Source organism: Zingiber officinale, chromosome 7B, assembly GCF_018446385.1.
Source record: "Zingiber officinale cultivar Zhangliang chromosome 7B, Zo_v1.1, whole genome shotgun sequence".
NCBI lineage: Eukaryota > Viridiplantae > Streptophyta > Magnoliopsida > Zingiberales > Zingiberaceae > Zingiber > Zingiber officinale.
In genome coordinates this window covers 21,497,634-21,523,065 of record NC_055999.1, presented here as the reverse complement: position 1 = coordinate 21,523,065, position 25,432 = coordinate 21,497,634, and the positions used below count along the sequence as shown (strand labels likewise).

The 25,432-nt window shown below is 36.3% G+C and overlaps 1 long non-coding RNA gene across 3 annotated transcripts; it reads right to left on the bottom strand.

Annotated features, from left to right (window-relative positions):
• Window positions 1-16,550: 16,550 nt before the first annotated feature.
• On the bottom strand, window positions 16,551-19,427 carry LOC122005507. 3 transcript variants are annotated; one of them, XR_006118412.1, is made up of 3 exons: window positions 18,359-19,427; window positions 17,114-17,248; window positions 16,551-16,971 (listed from the first exon to the last, which is right to left on the bottom strand). It is a non-coding gene; the product is annotated as an uncharacterized LOC122005507 (long non-coding RNA). The 3 variants fall into 3 exon arrangements; XR_006118413.1 differs by lacking the exon at window positions 18,359-19,427 and adding an exon at window positions 18,303-18,321; XR_006118411.1 differs by lacking the exon at window positions 18,359-19,427 and having other exon boundaries at window positions 17,114-18,296.
• Between the last annotated feature and the right edge of the window lie 6,005 nt (window positions 19,428-25,432).

Sequence of the window (25,432 nt, the reverse complement as noted above, 5' to 3'; positions counted from 1 at the left end):
GAAATTAATATTTAATGAAATTAATAACTTAGGTGATTTGGATCAAACGTGTTAAGTTCCGCAGGAGATCCAAGTCTAAACCATAAAGAACAAATAGATTAAGTTTTGGATCAAACGTGTTAAGTTCCGCAGGCGATCCAAAATTTAATTTAAAAGAACACATGGTAGCTAGGAAAAGGTTCAGACCTTTGTACAAAATTTTTGTACAGTGGAACCTCTAGGTTTTCTGAGTAGCAACCAACACTAAGATCGTCACCTGATCGGTCCCAAGACCGATCAGGATATGGCCTGATCGGTCCTACAGACCGATCCCCTGCCTTTTTCATTCTCGCGACATCATCTCCTGATCGGTCTACAGATCGATCAGATTACACTCAGTAGGCTACTGAGTGTTTCCTGATCGGTCTACAGACCGATCAGATTACTCTCACTGTGCTACTGAGTGTTTCCTGATCGGTCACCAGACCGATCAGCAAACCTAGTTTCATCAGATCGGTCTGTGCACCGATCAGGCAATCAAAATCTCACTGGATCGGTCTGTTGACCGATCCAACGCCTATGTGATACTAGGATTGGTCCTGAAAATGAGCTACCGAGCCCTCTCTGACTTCGTCCGGTCCAGAGAACGAGCTACCAAGCCCTCTCTGACCTAGTCCGGAGAACGAGCTACCGAGCCCTCTCCGACTTCGTCCGGTCCAGATAACGAGCTACCGAGCCCTCTCCGACCTTCCCGTGCCAAGTCACCATACTTGGACTTTTCCCATGCCAAGCTCCCTGCTTGGACTTTTCACCAGATGTCTGGTCAACCTTGACCCATCTGGATTTCCCTTGCCTGGCTTCACTCACCAGGACTTTCCCTCCCAACTGATCAACCTCGATCAGTAGTCATTCTGAGTTCAATTAATATCTGATGCAAACTTAAATCAGTGTCAACATCAAAACAACAGTCAGGTCAGACTGTATCAACACCTTCTGCTCTTACTGAGCTTTGCTGAGCTCATACTTCTTGAAGCTTCGAGTGAGCTTCCTTCGGCTGGTTCAGCTGCTGTTGGGCATCCGTGAAGTTGTTGCTTCATCAACGGACTCCCGTCGACGAGAAGGCAAAGTGTTTTTACATTCGTATTGCTTTTTGTTTCTTACTTTCTTTCTTGTACTCCTATCTTGCTGTTGCAAGAGATTGTGGCGAGGTTTCTCCACCCAGAAGGAGTTCATATTAGCCGGTTATCCGGGGTCTCATCCACCGACGGATTGATAGGCTTCGTCCACCTTACGGACACGCCGAGGAGTAGGAGTATCATCTCCGAACCTCGTTACATCGTTGTGCTTGAGGTTTGATTTCTTCATTTACGTTTCAGTTGTTATTTTTCCGCTGCGCTAACTTGATTTGTAGAAAGAAACGCAAATTTGAGGTCGGCTATTCACACCCCCCCTCTCTAGCCGCATCCGAAGGTCCTAACAGCAGCCTCTAAGGCAGCCATAGAAGTTGTATGGCTCAGAAACTTCATGATGGATTTAGATGTGATTCCTGGTTTGTCCAAAAATTATTACAGTGTATTGTGATAATAAGTGGTGCAGTAGCAAACTCGAATGAACCACGAGCCCATAAGGCAAGTAAACACATAGAGCGCAAGTACCACCCAATACGAGACATCGTATAACAAGGAGAAGTTGTTGCCACCTAGATTGCATCAGATGATAACCTGGGAGATCCTTTCACTAAGGCCCTTAAGGCAAGAGCTTTTGATGGGCATGTTGAAGGGTTGAGAATCAAATGTATGGTAGGGTATATGGCAACATAGTCTTTTAGTATAAGTGGGAGATTGTTAGAGTGTATACTAAAAGTCTAGCTTTTTTGCATACACATTTATTTAGAAATAAGAATCACATTGGTCAAATGTCTACATTTATACTAAGTGTAGTTGTCCATTTAATTTATATTGTAGATAACATGGTGTGAGGAGACACACAGAAGTTCATGTTATCAGTTCCTTATAAATTATAAACAGTTGCTCGCGACCAAGATGGAATGGGACAAACCATTGAAGTGATTGTAGTGTAATTAGGTATTAGTTTATCTTGACTAATAAATTACACTAGTACACTATGAGTGTATTGAGCATGACCAATTGAGGTAGTATCTTTTTATACTGACAATATAAAAGAATAATACTTCTGTTATTATGGAAGTGTGTACTCTTAATCATGATATAATAACAAGCACATATACTTTGTATTTATTTCTTTGATTTATCAAAGGGTGTGATTTAGCTCGTTAAATCAATAGACCCGATAAGTTGAGAAATGATATTATTTATATGGCGTGTTGTTGATTATAGAATGAAACTGTGTCCTAGTAATCTAGGTTGATGATGTCTCCTTGAGGAGCTCATAAGGATTGTCATGTAAACACTGCAGGTGAACTTAGTCCGACATGACAATAAGGCTGAGTGGTACTACTCTTGGAGCTAGATATTAATTAAGTGAGTTGTTAGTAACTCATTTAATTAGTGGACATTCTATATCTTAAACACAGGGAGATTAACACACTCATGATAAGAAGGAGCTCATATAGTAATATGGGATTGGTGCGGTAGTTCAATAATAACTCTTTAGTGGTATGAGTTATTATTGATGAACTTGAGTTGGATGTTCGGGGCGAACACGGGAAGCTCAAGCTCATCAAGAGACCAAAGTCAATTCCTCCTCTCGGTTCATGTTGTAGCCTCTTATTTATAAAGTCTTATATCCACCTAAACCCAACTTCTTACCCACCTTAAGGTGGTCGACCAAGCCAAGCTTAGAGCCCAAGCTAGGGCCGGCCAAACCAAGGTTAGATGGGTTCAAGTTGAGGCCAAACCTATCTTGGAGCCCAAGCAAGGGTGGCCGACCACAATAAAAATAAATGGGAGCTTGTTTAAAATCTTTCCTTATGTGGAAGCCATGATATTAAAAGAGAGTTTTAAAAATTAAATCTTTCCTTTTATAGTTTCTACAAAGGATTAAGAGAAAGGTTTGATATCTTTCCTTATTTGTAATTAAAAGGAAGATTTTAATTTTTGGAGAAAACTTTCCTTAATCATCCACAATAAATTAGAAGGGGATTTTAATTTTAAAATCTTTCCTTATGTGGAAGCAATGGTTTTAAAAGAGATTTTAAAATTTTAAATATTTCCTTTTATAGCTTTCTACAATGGATTAAGAGAAATGTTTGATATCTTTCCTTATTTGTAGTTTAAAGAAAGATTTTAATTTTTGGAGAAAACTTTCCTTAATTGTAATCATCCACATGTTTTAAAAGAGAGATTTTAATTTATAAAAGTTTCCTTTTATAACCAACCATGAAGGGAATTTTAAAAGAGAAATTTTATTAAAATTTCTTATGGAAACAATTAAGGAAGTTTTAATTTTTTGTTTAAAACTTTCCTTATTTGGAGGACAAGATGTGGTCGGCCGTTGAAAGGTTTATAAGGAAGTTTTTTATTAAATTTTCCTTCTTAAACATTGGCAAGGAAAATAAGGAAATTTTAATTATAAAACTTTCCTTATTTGCCAAGACTAAGGAATATAAAATAGAGGGTAAAGGTGCCTCACCTCATAACACATCTATTATTCCTCTCCTCTCTTCCTTGGTGGTGGTCGGCCCTCATCCTTCCGCTCCTCCTTTTCTTCTTCTTTGGTGGCCAGCGGTATCAACTCTCAAGGAGATTTTGGTGGCCGGATTTGGCTTGGAGAAGAAGTAGAGAAAGGAGGCTTTGTTTCTTAGCATCCCTTGGAGCTTGGTTGGTGGCCGAAGTTCTTCATCTCTAGGAGATTGTTGGTGGCCGAAACTTGCAAGGAGAAGAAGGAGGCATGGGTAGATTCTCATCTCGGTAGATCGTCGGCCACACGACGTCCGAGATAAGAAGAGGAATACGGCATAAGATCGTGAGGTCTATAAGCTACAAAAGGTATAACTAGTTATTAGTTTCCACATCATAACTAGTTCATCCTTTTATATAGATCTTGAAATATCAAACACAAGAGGATAATGATTCTAGGCTATAGAATTTATGTTTCGATTTTGTGTTTCTTTTGTTTTTTTTGATCTTGTGATTCGATTGTTCTTAGTGGTTAAACATAGGGTTACTATAAGGAGATTAAATATTGAATTTCATTGAAAAGCTTTGTCTAGGAAGTGGTGGATGATCTCATACCCAAGAAGGCCTAGTGTCTCGCCATGTTTAACCTGGAAGCCGATCCTTTAAATAAATATTTAATCAACTTTGTAACATGGGTGGATTTGGATTAATAATGTTAAGCATCGTTTGCGATCCAAGTCTAAACCTCTAAGAACAGATAAGTTGAATTTGGTATCAATAATGTTAAGTTCCGTTTGCGATTCCAAATTTAATTTCTAAAGAACACAATAGGTTGTTAGGAAAAGTTCAGAACTTGTACAAAATTTTTGTACAGGGGAACCAATACGATATTCCGAGTAGCAACCAGGAACTTCTATTTTCTTCCTCCCGAGCGGACGGCCTGCTTCGGTCGCGTGCGACTCTGGTTGGATTGGTGGTTCTCCGACGAGGTTGCTGCGGGGATCTTCTTGTATCCTCTCGCTGATTGGAACGATGATGCTTGTGTCGCCGGTCAGGAGAGGGGGACCGGCGATGATAACTCTTAGGCATCGGTTGGGCGACCAGGTTGAATCCGCGACAGTCGCGGGTGTTGTGAGTTGCAGACTGATGGAATGAGCAGAACAAAGGGGTCCATACCTTCCCCTTGGGTCTTGACCGCTCGGCGGCAACATGCTAGATAGCGTGTGGCCTTTCTTCTTGGTGTGGGCGTACTCCTTCAGCTCGGGGCCCTCTCGGAGGTTGATGGCTGACCGTCGGCCTTCGTTCGGTTGCCGAGGGCGGCTCGGATGGTGCCTCCTTCCTTCTGGCTGCCTGAGCTTACTCTACATTGATATACTCGTTGGCCTTCTTTAGCATGTGGTCGTAGTCGCGGGGCGGCTTCCTGATGAGCGATCGGAAGAAGTCCCCGTCCACGAGCCCTTGTGTGAACGCGTTCATCATGGTCTCAGACGAGACCGAGGGGATATCCATCGCCACCTAGTTGAAGCGCTGGATGTAGGCTCGGAGAGTCTCTCTCGGTCCTTGCTTCATGGAGAACAGACTGACGCTTGTCTTCTGATAGCGCCGGCTACTCGCAAAGTGTTGAAGGAAAGTCATTCGGAAGTCTTTGAAGCTTCGGATAGACCCGTCCGGTAGCCTTCTGAACCCCGTTGGGCCGAGCCGGAGAATGTAGTGAGGAAAACTCGGCACTTGACTCCATCTGTGTACTGATGAAGAGTAGCGACGTTATCAAACTTACCGAGATGGTCATCCGGGTCAGTCGACCTGTTATATTCTCCGATCGCCAAGGGGGCGTAACACCTTGGCAGTGGATCTTGCAGGATTGCCTCGGAGAATTACCGATTGATCCACTCGGGAGAAAGACCAGCTCGGGTCGCTTTTCCCTTTCGCACGTCTCGCACGAGAGCTTCATATGATGTGGATCCTTGCTCTTGATTTGCTTCCGCTATTTTGGAGGGCGTTTGAAACAATGCCTGGTGAAACAGAATGGGCGCGGGAGGAGTTTTTCCAGGAGTGTCGGTCGGCAGCTTATTCTGTCCCCATATTGAGGGCTGCTCTGGCCGGTCTTCTTGCACTGCTCGGCCTCCCGAGGCCGATGTTGCTTGCTGCGTCAGCCGATCGACTAGCGCCTTTTGTTGCTGCTGCTCGACTATTTTTACCGCCCGTACTTGTATGAGCATGTCGAGCTCCTCTTGCGTGAGCGTCACGGTGTGGAGACGTCCAGCTTCTTCCATCTTCTCAGCTTGAATTCAGGTGTATTTCCACATACGACGTCAAAACTAATTGAATTAACTAATATTTTTTAAAAAAAAAAATAAATTAACTGGATCAAACTTGCAATTTCTATCAGTTTGATCGGCTAATTATGAATATTTTGCTCAACCGTAGCCCGGGGCTGTAATCTATTCTATTAGGATTATTGATCAGACAAATAAAGTTAGTTAGCCAAGAGAAATGAAAATCTATGATTCAACATGCTCGGCTCATTAATAAATTTAATAAATGGAATAAATGAATTTGACGTTTGTGTGGAACTTTGATGAAGTTACATATTGGAAATGCCCTCTACACTTTAATCGAACTACAAAACAGTTGCCCAATTAAATTCCCATTTAAATTACAAAATGCAACTATTTGATTCAACGCCTCCAATTCCGGGCATAAAATCAGTATAAATTTTGGGCAACTGATCAACAAGGAAAACCAAGAAACAGAAAAGAAATGGAGAGAAAGCTTCTTGTGTTCTTTGTCCTCTTCCTCTCTCTGCCTCCTCTTGCTCGGCTTATTTCTCTGGTGATGTCGACTCCCTTGAGACTCTGGCTGTAGCGCCGACCGGCGGAGTTAGAGTCTACATTGTGACTGTAGAATGGCACAAGCATTTGGATATAAAGCACTTTGTTATTAGAACTTTGACCTCTGTTCTGGACTGGTATATCTTATTACTCTTATTCTAAATAAAGAATAGTTTCACATTCAATATGGCACTGAATATCTCAAACTCATTGTCAAGACTAGAATAAATTTTTTCTTTCACTGATAATTAGATTTTTTTTAAAATATATATATAATCTTGAATTTATTTACGAGCAGTGAGGCAGCTGCAAAAAAGGCCTTGGTATACGTGTACGACTGTCTTTATGTTCCCTGGTTTTGCTGCAAAACTCACTTCTATTGAGGCTTCCAAACTAGTGAGTAACAAAATTTAATGTTCTAATGGTTTTAAATTATTTATTTATTTTTCAATTTATGATTTGTTGTTATTTAATACTGCAGAGCAACCTGGAATTCTTCAAGTCATTCCCGATACCACATACAATTTGATGTATTGATCTCAATTCTGTGTTAAGGTTGTGATTTTCGGAATGAGCACTCAATTAAGAGTTTTCTTCTTTTGATATAAAATGATTCGTACAATGAATGTGAACAATTTAGAACTTACTTTTATTTGGGTATGTTTTTTTTTTATTATGATAAATAAATCTTGTTGAACAATTGAGCTAAACAAGATTTTTAATAAATAAGGCCAACAAGTTTAGAAAAATAAATGAATAAGTTTAGATATAATCGAGTTCGATTCAGCTCATTCACAATTTTAAATTGGATCTTAATGTTAAACGGATGAACCGAAGTTCAAATTGGAATTACCTATTACACTAACTCGATAAATATTGATCGATAATTGCAAATACGACTCAGGGATCCTCGGTTCCCTACGAAAAGAATTTAAATAAAAATAAATAAATGAATATAAGAAAAATAATTTTTTATACAAATTTATTAGTAAATGGAATATTAACTATATTCTAGTAAACTAGTAGTGTGATTCGAATCTAGTTCTCTTAATAAATAAATGAATATTTTACCATAGCCATGGTCCATAAGGGTGTAAATAAGGTCAACTCACAAATTATTCGGATTTTGATTTGAAAAAAAGTCCGTTCGAGTTTCTACGAGTTTGTTAGATTAAGTTAACAAGTCCAGCTCGAGTTTAATAATATTTAGTTTATGAACATATTCATTTAGAGACTTACGTGTTCATTAAGAATTTTATTTACACACACAAGAATGTTAGCCTGCACATCCTCTTCGTGTCTCGCATGCATGTCGTGAGGGGGGAGACTATGTGAGGGGTGCCCATAGCCTATTGCCACATCACCTACCCCCACGCACACATGCAAGACACGACGATACCCTAAGGACCTTACCATGCATACTCCATGCACACCTAAAAAAAAAATTTATTTGAAATTTTTTTATATTTAATACTATAATCCAACTTCTAAACCTTAAAGTCAAACCCCTAAATGACATACTTGTAAGCTAAATTAAATTTTAAAAAAAACTGCACAAGGCAGTCCTCACGGATGGTCAGCAGGATAACTTTTGTGTGTGTACACGCGCACACACAAATTATGAAGGATCGTTATACACGTGACGTGACTTTAAAAAACTTATCTTTTTCTTTTGAAATCAAAAGTACACAGTGGAATTAAACACAGAAATAAAAAGTAAAAACACAAGTATGCGAACTCGGTTGGTTTTACTTGATTCAGAGCCTTCGGCGAATCCTACTTCAAGACCCAGGTTCTGTGGATCTATCGACGGGTAATCCACTAAAGACCTCTTCTAGAATCGCCAGAAAAGAGGATCGAGTACAATAAAGAATAGAAAAAGTGTAACAAACTACACTTTCCTTTAAGCAGTAATTAAGCATACAAGGAATACCCAACACAGTTTTAACGGATCGAGCTCGGTGTTGGATGACATCTCAGCAACAATTAGGTGCAGTAGTGTCATAGCAGAGCAGCAGTAAGAAGTTGGAGTAGTCGGATAGTTAAATGAATGCGTAGAAACTTGTAGAAGAGTTGTGTGTAAAGCCTTGGTCGAATAGCCCTTTTAAAGGGGATGGAAGACACCTTCAACACCATTGAAGGAGCCTTCAATACCAACTCTTATCCCCAAAAATCGACTCTTAGCATCGCTGAAGTCTTCTACGTTATCTGATTGAAGGCGCCTTCCAAGCTCTCGAAGGCGCCTTCTATAGCGCTGCTCAAGGCGCCTTCCTTCGGATGGAAGACACCTCGGGTACTGTTCATCCGAGACATTTTATGCTCTTTTTGCCCTGTAAAATGTATTAGTCCAACATAAAATATCTAACCTACAAAATAAAGTTAGTGCAATAAAAATAAGCAATTTAGTAATTAGATCCTATCTCCTCGAAATCAGGATCTAGTTAGAGTCTCAATTTAGGTTTCTGAAATGGACCTAAATTGGATATGCGCCTAAAGTCCCAAATTGGGACTCGTCCTCACTTGAACTCTCTCCTCCAGTGCTTACCTTTACTTATCTGCCAAACATCTGGTCCTCTAGACCTGTTTAGACTTTCTCTGTCTTGCTTAGTATCTGACCAAGCTGATCTACTAGCACTTACTTGCAATACTGAGTTAGCACAATAGATATAAAATAGAAACAGTGTTAGCATTATTAAATAATTCGCTGGTCTAGTTGACTGCGCGTTGTCGACCGAAAAACAGTCGGTCACACATGCTTGGAGCTTATTCCTCCAAGACTTCTCATTACCTAGGGTATCCCTAGGGTTGTCCAGCTTCACTCACTAGGACTTCCATTGTCTAGCTTCACTCACCAAGATTTCTACCACCTATCTTCACTCACTAGGCCCCAGCTTCACTTACCAGGACTTCCACTACCTTGCTTCACTCACCAGGACTTCCACTACCTAGCTTCACTCACTAGAGTCTGGCTTCACTCACCAGGACTTCCACTGTCTAACTTTATTTACTAGAGTCCAACTTCACTCACCAACACTTCCACTATCTAGATTCACTCACTAGAGTTTGACTTCACTCACCAAGACTTTCAGTACCTGGTTTCACTCACTAGGACTTAGCTTCACTCACCATGACTTCTCCTTGCCTAACCAAGTTAGGACTTTTCCTTGCGAGTCATCTAGTCCTGACTAGACTTCTCTCTTCCAAATATTAAAGTCTGTTTGGATCAACTCTTGATAAACTGACCAGATTTAGATACATTGTCAAATATCAAACCCATGAAGGTCGATTGCACAAACAAATTACATATCTAACGAGTTCGAACTCGAGCTTGTTTAACAATTTAAAAATGATATATTGACGACTCAAGCTTAAACTAAGCTCATTTAACTTTTAAACGAGTTATTTTCAAATTGAGCTCGAGTCATTCTCGAACTATTTAATTTTATTATGAATCAAGCTCGAGCATAAGAATTAAAGATTGAATCGAACTCGAACCGAACTTGAGCTTAGGGAAAAACCAACCAAGTCGAGCTCGCCTTGGTTGAATTATACCCCTAGCCATGGATAGAGATGAGCAATTTATTAATAACTATACCAACCAAATCTATTAAATCGAAACCAACCAAACATAGTTACTAATTGAACTGTCCAAACCTTTCTAAACAATATAATAATGAATCGATTTTTTTCATCAGTAGTCAATTGATGATGGCCAATGAGGGTGAAGTCATGGTTCAAATTATTAGTCGACTAATAAAACATAGCAGTTGATTGTTGATCTCCGATTGAATTTAATCGGTGAAATTGATATCTTAAACGCTAAGTCAGAAATCAAATAAAACTCATTGAATTAATTAATATTTTTTAACAAAAATAAATTTCTAAATTAATCGAATTAAACTTTTACATTTTGTCAATTAATTTGATTTGATCTATATTGGCCTCTTACTCCCAAGCCTTTAAAATGTTTTACTTAATATTTTTTATGAGAATATCTAAGGTAAATATTGTACTATATGTTAGCATATAGAGAATTGATAATGTCCTAGGGCTATCGTGTATTGAAAGGGTGTCAAGTTATTATTCAAGTATCCATAGTTTGATCCTTAATTATTATACATTTATAGAAATTTTTCCTTCAAATGGGATGCGTAATCATAGGATGCTGAACTTTTAGGCTGTCCGCTATGAGTGCTTCCCAATTTACTCTAGCGGTCAGTAGAAAATTTTCATGGGATTGAGCCTATCACCCTAGGTTTAATGTTACCTGATTTAATATTTGTCACCATGAGGATATCCAGTTGGTTAGAGGGTGACAGCTTTATAATTGAGAAAGGGGACAATTCCCTATAGGCACATTTCTTCAGAGAAAAAAACTTTATTCTATCTTCTAGTTACTTGACGGTCGATTATAAACTGACTCTATGAATTATTTCTCTATAACTCAAAAATGAATGATAAGGGATACATACGATAAAAGTAATTATGTTTTTACTATTATATACAGGAGGATAAATCCTCTGGTCTATTTTTTATGAACAAAGAAGACCATTTACATGTATTGATGGGGAGTCATGACCCTACTTATAAAATAAGTGGAGATCATGAGTCATGACTCTCCCTAATGTATAAAAGTGGTCATAGTATAGTAGTATGTAGGAAGCGGAGGATATATACAGAATTGACAATGCGATATTTTTTTTTTTTACTTTTTTTCACTAGAAAATTTTACCTCATGTTACCTTCCTTAAGATGAAATTATCAATTACAATTAAATAAAAATATATATTATAATAACGATGATAAATACGTATGCCAAAGTTAGAAAAGATGTTTTAAAATTAATGCTGTCACACTAAAATAACATTAATTATAAGTATTTTTTAAATGGACAACGATCGTCTTTCTAGATATATTCAAAAACATAGGCACATTGGTATATAGCCAAATTGATAACCACATCAGTGGTAATAAAGGCGATCTGTTCATTTCAGTACCACGGTAATCTGGCCTTTACTCAATGTAGGGAAGATAAATTATAAATGACTATTATGATTAGTATAGGTGATTAAAATATGAAAAAATACATTCAGACATGTCAAGTTTTAATTTTAAGGATGCATTTGATTGAAGATTATTCTTAATAATCTTGATTATCCATTTAAAGTTATCAATAAAATTTTTTTTTGATTTAGGTAATCGATGATTCTCGAGTAATGTTCCATGTCCGACACGCCAGTAAAAGAACATAAAACCAGGAATCAGAAAATTGAGATTTTTCTTAATTCCGGGGTTAACGAACTTTTTTTATCCAAAATATCTTCGGATAAGAGAAAAATGTGAAAAAAAAGAAGAAAAATGTAAAAAAAAAAATATAAAATATAAAAAAAATAAAAAAAAACGTTAAAAAATAAAAATCATAAAAAAAATGAAAAATTGTAAAAAAAACATTAAAAATAGAAAAAACATAAAAAATTTAAAAAATAGAAAAACGTAAAAAAAAATTTAAAAAGTAAAAATTAATAAAAATGTAAAAAAAACATTAAAAAAAAATAAAAAAATGTAAAAAAAACAAAAAAAATTAAAATAACAAAAAAACCTAACAAATAAAAAAAATTTAAAAACACTTTAAAAATAAAAATAATAATAAAGTAAAAAAAATTAAAAAATTAAAAAAATATAAAAAAAAACAAACAAAATAAAAAAAATAAAGAAAAACGTAAAAGCATAGTAGAGTTTAAATAATAATAATAATAATAATATTATATATATATATATATATATATATATATATATATATATATATATTTGATTTTGTAAATAAGGGTAATATAGTAAAATATTAAATTAGGTTATTCATTAAAATCTTTAAACAACATTTGGTTATGTTTTATTTCCCATAACCTTGGTTATGTGATTACCTAGTAATTACATAATCAAGGTTATACATGATAACATGAACCAAACACACCCTAAGAGTTCATGTGGCAATATCCTATAACTTAACCACCATACCATCCCGAGGAAACACTAATAACCATATTATGGTGGCAAAAAGTGAATACGCTCGCCTCCAACACCTCCGCCAACCCTGATAACTTGAACCAAACGTACCCTAAGAGTTCATGTGGCAATATCCTATAACTTAACCACCATACCACCCCGAGGAAACACTGATAATCATATCATGGTGGGAAAAAGTGAATACGCTCGGGCCCAACGCCCCTGCCAACCCGTCCTAGGGTCAACACGGAGGAGGTAAATCATGGGCGGCTACTAACCTTTGGAATAATGACTAGCACATAAGGGAGATATTTTACCTCGACTTTGCAGAGATTCAAACCCTAAATCTCATGATTATAATACTTCATGTGCTAGCTATTAGACCCATATGAGAGGACGCTGATAATCCTATCATAATCTTATAGAAGGAAGTAAGAATCAAATTTATCATGGAAATATCCTTCTACATGAATATCTATTCGGGATCTAATTTATTTTCTCCTAATGGTACGAGCTAATCATGAGGTTACCAGAGTGATGGTGTTTTCAAATTTACCCAACAGTCGGTATGTTAGGCTACCTCAAGGATGAGTTGGACGGAGGTCCAAACATCTAAATTATATTTACCACATCAAAAAGCTATGTGTTTGTACTCCACGTCAAAAAGCTGTGTTACTATCAATAAATCTGAAATCGATTTTTAATAGATATAAATTAAAATACTCATTAATTGTCTTAATCCCTCTTTATATATGATATTGTTTCTAGATGAAACTCCCTATTATCTGTACTGGTTATCTTAATCCTTCTTCATATGCGCTATTATTCATGGTGAAACTTTCAATGATTTATCTCCTTTTCATATAGATACTGGGGATAACTTTAGATGGGCAGGCGATGATTTCACCTCTGCTGCTAAATGACGCTATGCGTTTGTAGATTTGCTTGATGATTGGTGACGTGGCAGCACGCCATTTTATTTTATGCTCTTCTTTTCACAAACGACCAAATTAAACTCTTAATTTTGATGATGCTTCAATTTGTTTCATGAAAATTTATATTCATATTCATATTAAATGTTAATTAAATCAGCCAACAAACTGATTTATTGAGTTTATTTAAAAAAAAAAATCACATTCTAATTACAAAATAGAGCAAACCTATTGGAGTTTGTTGAGCAGTATAATATAAATAATTATTTATTATTTTATAAAAAATGGATTATGGATGGTATTATCAATATCATCAACTTTACTTTTTGTGATTACCTGAGGGAGTGACACGTTGATTGTTTCTAGATCATCTCCAACTATTTTGACCTTTGAGATCGACGATGGATCAGTCAATGGAAGGGAAGCTTCCTTCTGTGGAATAATTCATCCAAATGTCGTTTTCTGCCAAACCAATTAATCAATGTCAATAATTTCAATTAAAGCATATTATAAATTATCATCTCCTTGGTGTTATTGCTGAGTGTCCACTTAGTACATGCCTTGGTCTCCCAAGTCAAAAGAGCAAGTTGGCTGTTTTCACTTTGTCTTAGGAAAATGCCAAATATTTCATTCATTACCAGTAATGACAATGTGCTTTTCTGCATGTTTTTGTAATCTAATTATTAAGAATTCTATGAACTTCAGAGGCAATCGATTTCATCCTTAAAAATTTTTTTTTGTCGATTGTCATGATAAATTACAGAAAATATAGAGGAATCTTGATGAATGACTTAGTATTATAAATAGTTTGAACTCTTTAAATATAATATATACTTTGAGTGAGATTTAAATTTCCATCTCATCGCTCAACATTGCATTAAAAAGAGGTTGATCTTCTCCAAAAGTAGGAAGGTAAACAGTTGAGGATGTGGCGGCTTTATTGACTGATTATAAATCTCATTCCGTTCTGTAAAATAAGTAATGTCAATGTTGAGTCAGGAAAGGAGTCCCGGCGTTGGTCGTCCGACGTTCAAGTCAGTCACCGAAAGTGTAGAAGGAAAGCGGAGCAACAATAACGTAGGTGCAAACAATGAATAACACGTACCTCCGTTAGTGATGGACCCCCTTTATATAGAGTCCTGGTAGGCGACGCGCACGTTCCTCGAGGCATGAGCACGTTCTCCAATATGTCCCATGAAGGAGCATGTCAGGAAAGTATCTCTGACACCATACTTTAATATGACATGTATATCCCTTATAAGACAGTAGAAACTTCCGTCGTACGATCCGTCTGTTGATCATGCCTCATATGAGCGGCACTAGCTCCCAAAAGGATGTTGAGATACACGACAGTGGTCCCGTTGCTTGGCTGAGCGAGGTAACCGCTCGGCCGGGACTCCATTCCATCTATGACCAGGTCCTACTGCTTGGCCGAGCGGGGAAGCCTCTCGGCCGGAACTCCTCCTCTTTGGCGGCCCTAGTTGCTCTTTCCTACAGTGACTTAGTAACATGGCCTCCCCCGTTCGGACAAGATATCCGGTTTCCTTAGTGTCCTGCTGCTCCACACTGAGCGTCTGGTTATCTTATCATATTATCTTGAGCTGGACTAGTAGTCCGGTCGGGCATGCCTCCCGTTGGTCAGGCACTGAATGCCTCGACCAGTCGTTGCAACTATCCTCCGTTCGCCCCTTGACAACTTGGCGTTGACGACCTTGACTTTGACCTCCACTTTGACAGTTGACCCCGTGCCAGGTGGGTAAGGGTGTCAATTCAGGTGGGTCGGGTCGGGTTGGGTTGATTTTTTTTTTTTAACTCAACCTGAACCTGAATTTAACCCAAAAACTCCTAAATCTGAACCCAAACCCGACCAACCCGAACCCAACCCGGATAATCCAAAAACCCAATTCAAAATGATTTTTTGACTATTTTTCCTATAATTCTTCACCTTTATATCAATATTTCATCATTATCATACTAACATTGATAATAATATATATAAAAATATTTTAATTTTTAAAATAAAATTAGATTTAACCCTAAAAAATTGAATAAACCCTATATTTGGGTCAACCCGGGTCAATCTGAACCCGGCCCGACCCAATCCAATCTGAAAATTTTCAACCTAAAAACCCACCAATCTGGATCCGAAAATATCTAATCCAAATCTAATTTTTTTTCAAATCAACTCAAGTTAAATTATGAGGTTAGATTTATTTTTGACATCCTTATATATGGACCTCCCTATATTGGCGTATCAGAGGCAATCAAAGAGATTGATATATTTATTTATGTTATCATTCAAAAAGTTGCAGCAGATCTATCTTATAATGCTAGCAAAGTTGGACTTTAATTAATTCAGTTGTTTTATGTATCTTTTTGAATTAATTTTTATGAATTGCTAGCTTGCTTGAAAGTGACTGTGTGTGAGCCAATTACTAGTTTAGGTTCATGCATGCCATTGTTTAGGAAATCAGATTGGATCGACCCGTTCAATCGTTACATATAAAAAAAAGGTAGATTTGTTATCTTAGCGGTTTCCCTAGTGTCGGCCTCACGGATATGAAGGGAGGTTCATGCAGGTACACAGGCCATAGGCGCATGGCGGGATAAACTCCAGGTCATCAGTTCCTGAGAATTGACCCCTGGCCATTACGCCAGAGATACCATGCGCCCACCGTCTGCGCTACGCCCTGAGGGCATTCAATCGTTACATAAAGCTAAGATGGATGAGATCAATTGAATCCAATTCAGAAGTGATCACTACAAGAAAAAAGCTAATAGACAACGCTTTTAAAGCGTTGTCTTTTTGCCTGAAAAAGCGTTGTTAAAGGCACTGTTGTAAAAAGTCTACTCAACGACAACGCTTTTAAAACGTTGTCGTTTGTACCAAAGACAACGCTTTTGCAACGCTTTAAAAGCGTTGTCGTTTTATGCAGAGGCAACGTTTTGCAACGCTTTTAAAGCGTTGTTGTTTTTTACAAAGACAACACTTTTTGCAACGCTTTAAAAGCGTTGTCGTTTTAAAGAAAAAAATAAATAAAAATTATTTAAAAATCATTATTTTTATATTTACGAAACTATTATTTTTCTTTTACCATGTCTAGATTCGAATTTTACATATAATCAACTCAGTTAATGATTTCAAACTCATAAAAATAATAGAAATCTGACGTTGAAGTAATATTAATAATTAATTACATGAAAAGTTAGTAAATATCAAAATTTACACTAATTCTGTTTTAGTGATATTCACATATAAAATAAAAGAGCATAAAAAATCTGTTTTGAACAGCTACAATCTGTTTAGCCAACAATCTGTTTACTGAATACTTAATACTTAATACTTAATACTGAAGTAGCCAACAATCTGTTTATCAAAATAGTACAGTAGTTACTGAATCCATACGCTTAGTGTTCAGAAATCAAACTGGCCTAGAATAAGAAATACCCAAGTGGAATAGCAACTCCAATAGGATCTTGGTCACACATTTCTTAACTCAACTGATGCAAGTTTTACTTGAGGGGGATGAACCTGGAGGAGTGGGTAGCACCAATGCCCGGTCTTCCGTGCTTCACAGGCTTGTATGAGATGGAGAACTCAGCCAAGTAATGGCCAATCATCTCGGGCTGTAATGCCACGTAAATAAATCAATATACGATGAGAAATATGATGGTTTTTATTAAAGATATGGAATGCAGAAAAGTAAAATTAAAGAGATCCCTAGCAATATGCCACATGAATGTTATGTCAAAAAATAAAAAAGGTTACCTTGATTTCAACCTGGTTGAATGTTTTTCCATTGTAGACCCCAACGATGCTCCCAATCATCTCGGGAACTATTATCATGTTCCTAAGATGGGTCCTCACTGGCTCAGGCTTTTCACCTGGAGGTGCATCTCGCTTCTGGGTATAGTTAATACATAACAAATGATAAGAGGATTCTATTTTAACAGAATTGCCGTTGAAATTTTAACCGAAGAAGAATGACAATCCTTGGATTGGCTCAGTTATTTAGCACAAAAGATGAAATGATACCAGGACATTATAAAAAAATGGCTGGATGGTATATACATGAATGTCTTAACATTCACCAATCAAAGAATCGGTCAACTTAGAGGCGATAAAAGATTCTTGCAAATTCTATTAGTTTTTTTATTTCTGAACACTTATTACTACAATTTGAATCTAATAGCATTGCAATGTTTCAGAAGGATCTAAACACCGGTAAATTTTGAGTAAATTTTGAGTAGATACAAATTTACTGGACTTTTCAATTTTCTTTTTCTCAGGTAATAAAATCAACTTTTTAAACACCAGCCACAAGTTGATCTTAACTGGAACAGTTTACGAAGTTATATTCCATAGTGAAAACATGCTTTACAAGCATCAAACTCATAATTCCTAATTCTGATATTGAACCCTTTTTTTAAAAAAAAAACAAAATTTAACTTGATTAACTTTTTCAATCCCTAGCTTAATCTCTTCACATGGAGTTGTAAATCCCTCTACATACTCTATTATTAATATTAACTTTCTTTTGTAAATGTCCACTCTCTTCTTAACTTCCTGTTTGCATGTCTATTCAAAGCAATTTCATATTCTTGCTTATATCAAAGTTACAAAATTATAAATGCAAATGGTTCTTCAAATAACTACTTTGTCCAATAATGCATGTGAGACCAACACAACATATCAATTTCAAACAAATGTAACGAATAATGCAAGATGTAAACTGCTAAACTTCCATCTGAAATTTGAGGACAAGGAAAAAAATTCTAGCACATCAGTTGTCATACACTTGCTGCTGTGAACATACCAGCAATTAAATGAGATAAAACTTTTAGGCAAATTATAAGCTCAAGCAGAAAACAACTCATTAGCAGTCAGACAATCAAATTTTACTAGGATCTAGTTTTCAGATGATAACATGGAAACAAAACCAAATTCGTGTCTTAACTTATTGCCACATTAATTCCTTTAGCTAGAACAGTAGAGATTTATTGAAGGCCTCACATTGCGGAGGATGCTACTTAGGGTAGGGACATAGTAGTAGGGGAGAGCATCGGCCAGCAGTGCTCCAAGCGCATGGTGATCAGATCATTCTACTTGATCAATTTTGAATGACTTGCTCCTTGTGCATGGTGATCTACTACTAGATCAGGTTGTGCGCCTCCTTGTGCAAAATAGGGCAATGTAAGATTTTCCCAACTAAGATATGTAATTGAATCACTTTGATTTCTGGGGAAGGGGGTTGGTCTGATTTGTGAACCTCTATATGGAATAAATGAGCCATATATCTTGTGGGCTAGAGTTGTGGCATTTCAAGGGATGAGATCATGAGCAGCACACCATGGTGAGGGACCATGATGCGCAACAGAATGTATTGAGGAGGAGATGACAAGACTGAGGGAGGTCTGGTGAGAGGAACCAACGTCGAAGAGCACCATTGGAGGACGAACTGTAGTCTTTAGAGTTGCGAGAATGGAGAAGCGAATGGGAAAATCAGTATCAAGCCCGGCAGTGGCTGGCCTCGCTCGCGCAGGCCCGCGGCGGCGAGCAGAGGAGGGGAGGGACAGGGGAGGGGAAAGGAGGGAAAGAATTCGTCGTGCTTCGTGAGTTGGAGAGAACCGCCGGTGGCGCAGGATTTTCGTGCGAGAGGGAGAGAGTGGATCTAGGGCTAGGAGAGGGATTTAGATCTCTTAATCAGGGACGAATTCACGATTTGGCTGAATTCGGAGAAGGGAAAGCGGACGACGGAGTAAGGGGCGGAAGCGAGGCCAAATTATGGAGCCCTCGGGGGGAAGGGGAAGAGAAGGGGAAGGGAGGGCGCGGGGAAGGGAGCAGCCCTGGGGAGGGAAGCGGCGGGCGGGGGTGGCGGGAGGTGTCGGAGCTGAGGAGGGAGCTTTCGAGGTAGCGCATGTAGGCGGAGACGGGGGACTCCGCCCAGCTGGGGCCGGAGAGGAGTTTGCTGGAGAGGAGAGAGTTTGCTGGAGAGGAGTTTGCCGGAGAGGAGTTGGATGGAGAAGGTCGCGCGAGATGAGGAGTACTTGGGAGAAGGGTTCGGGACTTGAAAATGATCGGAAGATAGAAGTTGGGAGAAGGGTTTGGGTTTTCTACTCCTTACCTAGATCCAATGGTTTGTATTAATCAAGATTTAGATCCAACGGTTTGTATTAATGAAGATTTAGATGAGATTTTAAACATAGACAATACTTTTTAAAAAGCATTGTCGTAGACACTAAAAATCAATCTAATAGACAACGCTTTTTACAAAGCGTTGTCTTTGACCCGTAAAAATCACTAATAGACAACGGTTTTTAGAAATGCGTTGTCTATTAATAAGACAATAATGAAATAGACAACGCTTTTCACTAAAAGCGTTGTTAAAACAAAATAGACAACGCTTTTTATAAAAAGCGTTGTCGTTTAAGTGTTGTAGAATCTCAATTTTCTTGTAGTGGATGGTTTAGGTCACAATGATTGAGTGTCTCTTTTTCAATGGTAATAGAAACAATACTTTATTTTCCACAAAATGGTTAGTTAAATCAGTGAGCTGTTGGACCTCCCCAAAAGAGAAGAAGTTTTAAATCTCTGCTTCCTGTTGTTTGATGAAGGAAACTAAATTGTTGTTGGAGAAAAAAAAATATTAATTAAACAAACTAATTGTTGGATTCATTTCGTAACTGATACAGATGTTTTTAATTGTAATAAAAAAACAGTTAAACGTTACAAGTTGCAACAGCTTTGAAAGTTTGCCCTTCGTGTAAGAAGCGGGATGTATTTCCGAAATAATCAGGATTTAATTATTTCGCACAACACATCTACAGTGATTGAATGGGATGCCACATCATTAGTCATCGTGCTTCTTGAATTCACCCGGTGCTTGGGTGGAATGCAGGCCGTTGATATAAAAAAACAACTTTAAAAATTTAAGTGGAACACAACTAGAAAAGATTTTTTTTCGATTGGATTTAATGGCTGTCGTTGATTTATATGCATTAACGATGATATTTTCTCTTGTCATTAATACTTTGTTATGAATTATTATATTTTTTGTTTCGATAGTTAATGTCATACCTTTAAAAATGAGATTTCCACTTATCATTATTACAAGACCTTCAACGATAAATTTTTTCTATCTTCATTGTTACTTTGTTTGTTCTAAGCTGGTTTTTTATAGGGTTGAAACCTGGTTTTTTTGTAAGCATAAAAGATACAATCTTCATCTATCCTAGAAACAAACATACAGCAAGACCACTGCTTTCATGGCGCTTTGTGTTGCCATTGTCTTCCGGCACCTCTCCTCATTGTTGTCCGCTGCAATCTTGCTGCTGCTGTCCGCCACAACCTCGCTGCTGTCTTCCGCCTGCTCTCTCTCACAACAATAGGTAAGTTTCTAAAACCAACCGTGCTAAATAGCTTGTTGAAAGTAGATTTGCTAATTGCGTTTTTAATTTATTAAGATCTCATAACCATGTAATCAAGTCTTTTTACAATGAAAACAGGGACAGTCCTGACTTTTGGGAGCCCTGGGGCGAAAAGAGAAAAATGACCTCTATAAAAAATATTTTACTAACATACAATTTGAATATAGTTTAATAGAAAATTTTAAAAATCAATATATTCATTTAAAATATGATAAACTCTATACAAAATTTATTTCTTTATCAAAAAGTGCAACACCATATAAAATATATTTCCTAAGTTTCTCCAAAAAGTATAATACCTAAAATAAAAAAAATAAGTATGAAATAATCATTGAAAAAATCTATATCTTCTAGTGTTTTGGGAAGTAAAATCATCAATAAAGTCTTCAAAATCAAGTTTTTCTAACACCTCATTTTAGATACATAAAATTGTCAAGCTATTTACATTCAAATCATTATCATTCTTTTCTCTCAATTCTTCCTGCTCATTTGTTGCATGATTATGATCATCATTTTCTCTCAATTCTTCCCACTCATTGATTTCATGATTATTTAATTCTTCTTGATTACTCGATTGATGCTCATTTGTTATATGATTATTTAATTCTTCTTGACTTTTTTTCTTGTAATTTATCAACTGAATTTTCAATTGAAGAGTTAGCTTTAAAAAATTTACGAAGAACACCTATGTGAGTTTTAATAATCTGTTCCACTCTTTTTCTTTTGTTTCTTTTCTAATTCCAAGATTGATATTTTTTTAGAAACATATTTGTATTACAAATTTCAAGTGTAAAAATAAAACACACAAAATCAGCAACAAAGCTAACATTGAAATAAACACAAGCAGTAAAAATAATAGTCAAAGAATAATAAAACCTGATTTGTACTTGAAGCAATCGATATAACTTATTCTATGATAATTAAAATTGGGATGATTTATTTAAACTCTTTCAAATCTGTAAGAAAAATTATAAAATATTGACTCCAATACAATATTAAAAATTAATATTGAATATTGACAATAAGAAAAAATATAGATAAGTAGGTAACTTACGTTGTAAGTTTATATATTGATGAATGATGATGTTGATGAAACTAAAATTAATAAACTTTTCTAATTTAATTAGAAAAGATTCAAAGGAGAAGAAAGGAGGAAATTAGCGTTCAAGATTCACACTTTACTCTTAAGAGTCTTATGACTTCTGTAAACAAATTAATGAAGAAAGAATTGTACAAAAAATAAAATATTGGAAAGAGAAAAAGGATAATTTACCTTCCTTCTTGTTTTCTTTCTTTTCTTTTTTAGATTTTTTTCATAAATTTTAATAGAAAATATATTTTGTGGCCCTTTATTAAAAAATTCAACAATATATATATTTTTGGACCTTTATTAAAATAATCCAATCAAATATATTTTTTAGGTTTTTATTAAAATAATTCAATCAAATATATATTAAAAAGGCTTGGTTGTTGTTGTTGTTGTTGTATTAAAATAATCTAAGTATATATAATATATATTATATATGCATGTCAAATTTCGGGATCTCTAAAAATCGGGGGCCCTTGGCCATCACCCCCGGTGACATGCCTCAGGGACGACCCTGAATGAAAACGAACATAACTGGGATGGGAATACGTCATAAACCACCAAAGATAAAAGAGTATGCTACATTCGCTGTAAATTGTTGGTGCAATCAACCATGGTTAAGGTTGACTAGGTTGATCAAGTTTAAGTTAACTCAAGTTGGGCTTTGATGTTTTGATCAATATGTTAGTTAGTCGAAATAAAAAAAATCAAATGAGTCAAGGTTAACTGAACACTTGATGATTGGACATCCAATAGGAAGTTGACATGAAAAGAAAATTCCAAGTGGGTCCAAATGGATCATGGAGGACCGGACAATTAGCATGAGATAGAAAGTCCAAATGGATCATGGAGGACCGGACACTTGATAATGATGGAAGTCTCAGCAAGTTACGATGCATCAGATGCTGAGCTAAGGAAGTTCTAGTAGGTTGAAGTCAACCAGATACTAAGCAAGAGAAAGTTTTTGCAGGCCGTAAGACTGGATGCAAGACGAGGAAAGCCCAAAAAAGTCGAGGACCGAATTCTTAGCGAGAGGTGAGCTCAAATCGATCATTGGGTCAAATGCAAGTGTGGTACAAAAGTTTAGGACTAATGACCAAATTCAGAGATTAGTCGATTGATACAGAAATATCGGTCGACTAATAATACTCAAGAGAGCTCCTATTTGGGTTGAAATCTCCGATTGATTCAACTAGTTGGAAAATTAGTCAATTGATAATGATCCAAAAGAAAATCAATTTAATTGGTTGGGAAAATCAGTTCAATCGATTCAATCTAGAAGCAAACAGAAGTAAATCAATTTTACTAATTGAGAACATCACTCGAATTGATTTGATCTAGAAACAAATAGAAGCAAATCAATTCAACTGATTTGGAGACTGCTATGGGAAATCAGTTGACTGATATGGTCAAACATGTTAAAAAGAATCATTATGCAGGTTTCAATGGTCAAATTCATCAAATTAGTCGATTAATTGATCAAATTCATCATATCAGCCGGTTCTTAGAGGTTTTGAAGCAAATATTGTATTTTTGGACCAACAAGAGGAAATTTCAAGGAGCAAAAAAGCATTCAAAACAAGATTCATTAAAGTTATTTGTACTCATTGTATTTACTTTCTTTCTTATTTTCTTGTTGTATTCTTGTAAGAACAACTTGTAAGAGATTTCTCCACCTCCAGAAGGTGTCTGAGAAAGTGATTGTTATAGTGAAGGAAGATCATTAGGAGTAGACCTTGGAATAGTCGCCTTAACTAGTAAAATGTTGGAGTTATGCATGTGACATCGGTTTTGATTCAAGTTTCCGCTGCGCATTCAAATGATAAGCACAAGATTGAGATGAAGTGATCCAAGCTATTCACCCCTCCCACCCTTTATCTCGCATGGGTTTTAACAAGTGGTATCAAAATAAGACTGGTCTTCATTGGACTAATCACTTGAAAGAGCACAAAGTTAAAAGAAGAACAAGAAGGTATGATTCTTGGAGCCCTTCAATATCAACAAGTCATCAGATTGATCATTGAAGAAGCTCAATTTTGCAAATGGATCCTCGAGATGTATTCTAATATGACATCCGAGTACCTCCGTCATTTGGAATGGGAAGCTTTGAGTATTGGAAATCAAGAATGAAGTATTTCTTGAAAATGGATATATGATTTGTTCTAATATAAGGATTTGAAGCTTTGAGAAATACAAAAAGAAAATTTCTTCGAAGGAGCAAATGGAGTAAGGAACAAGTTCAAAAATCTATGGCAAATTAAAAGGTAACTAAATTACTAGTTAATATTTTGTCTAATGAGATTTTGTGTAAGATAGGTATATATCAAGATGTCAAGGAGTTGTGGAGTAAATTGATCAAACTCCATGAAGATCTAACCTCAATGTAAAGTGAATACAAATTTAAAGAGGGAGACTCTTTAGATAAAGAACAAGAAGATTCAGAAGTTGAGAGGTATTCAACATCCAAGGAAGAAATTGAAGAAATATCCACCTCAATGGTGAGGGAAAGAGGTTTTTGACACTGGAACGTGAAGAAACCTCGACGTATGAAACCAATGAAGAAGAACCATGTGTCACCCCAACGATTAAAGAAGGTATAACAAACTCAATTCATAAAGATAAAGATCATATAATATGCTTTGAGTATGGGGAGAAAGGACACTATAAGAGTAAGTGCCCTAAATTGATTAAGAAAATGACTAAGTTGACACCTAAGGCAAGGGAGAAGCTAAAGGAGGTGGATTGATACACAAAAGCAAAGAGAACATTATGTGATTCACATACAACCAAAAAGAATATTACCAGAATCAATGTCCAAAAGGGACACATCAAAATAAAAGCAAAGGAGGAAGCATAAACTTAGGGGGAGTTTCCAATGTATTATTTAATAATATTAATCCTTCACATCATGAAAAAATACATGTTAGAAATAAGTTTTATGATTTTAAAGCTTGTTATCATGAAAATAGGAAGCATGATAATTCTAAAAATAATTATAGATCATATTGTGCTAGAACAACTTTATCTAAGGATAGAAACGTAGAAAATAATCTAAGCAAGAATCATAAGCCTAAAAAAAGAAATATCCAAGGCAATAATGAAAAAAATCAAAATTTGACGATTTAAAGATTGAAAATCAAATCTTGAGGTCAAGACTTAATAAACTAGAAAAGACTCTTAGCAAGATGGAAAATATGTTTATAGGGTCAAAGAAACAAGATCTAGGCTTAAATAGACAAAAGTCATCTAAGGGCAAGAAAGGTTTGAGATACAAACTTATGTCCAAGGAAAACATAACTTCATACCATAGAGTTCCATATAGTTATGAAACTAACCCTAGGTCTAGGAGTCAAGTCAAGGTTACAAGGGATGTTATCCCTAGTATTGATCTTGAGGAGACTAACATGACTAAGACTTTTAAGAAGTCTAAGAAAGTCATTAGAAAGGTATCTAGGGAGATTATCCATAGCAAATACCAATATAGCCAAGGAACTCAAATAGGTATTGGATTCCTAAGAGTATGATCTCTTCATACTAGGTGGATATAAGGTGTGTTAATCCTAATTGGAAGGC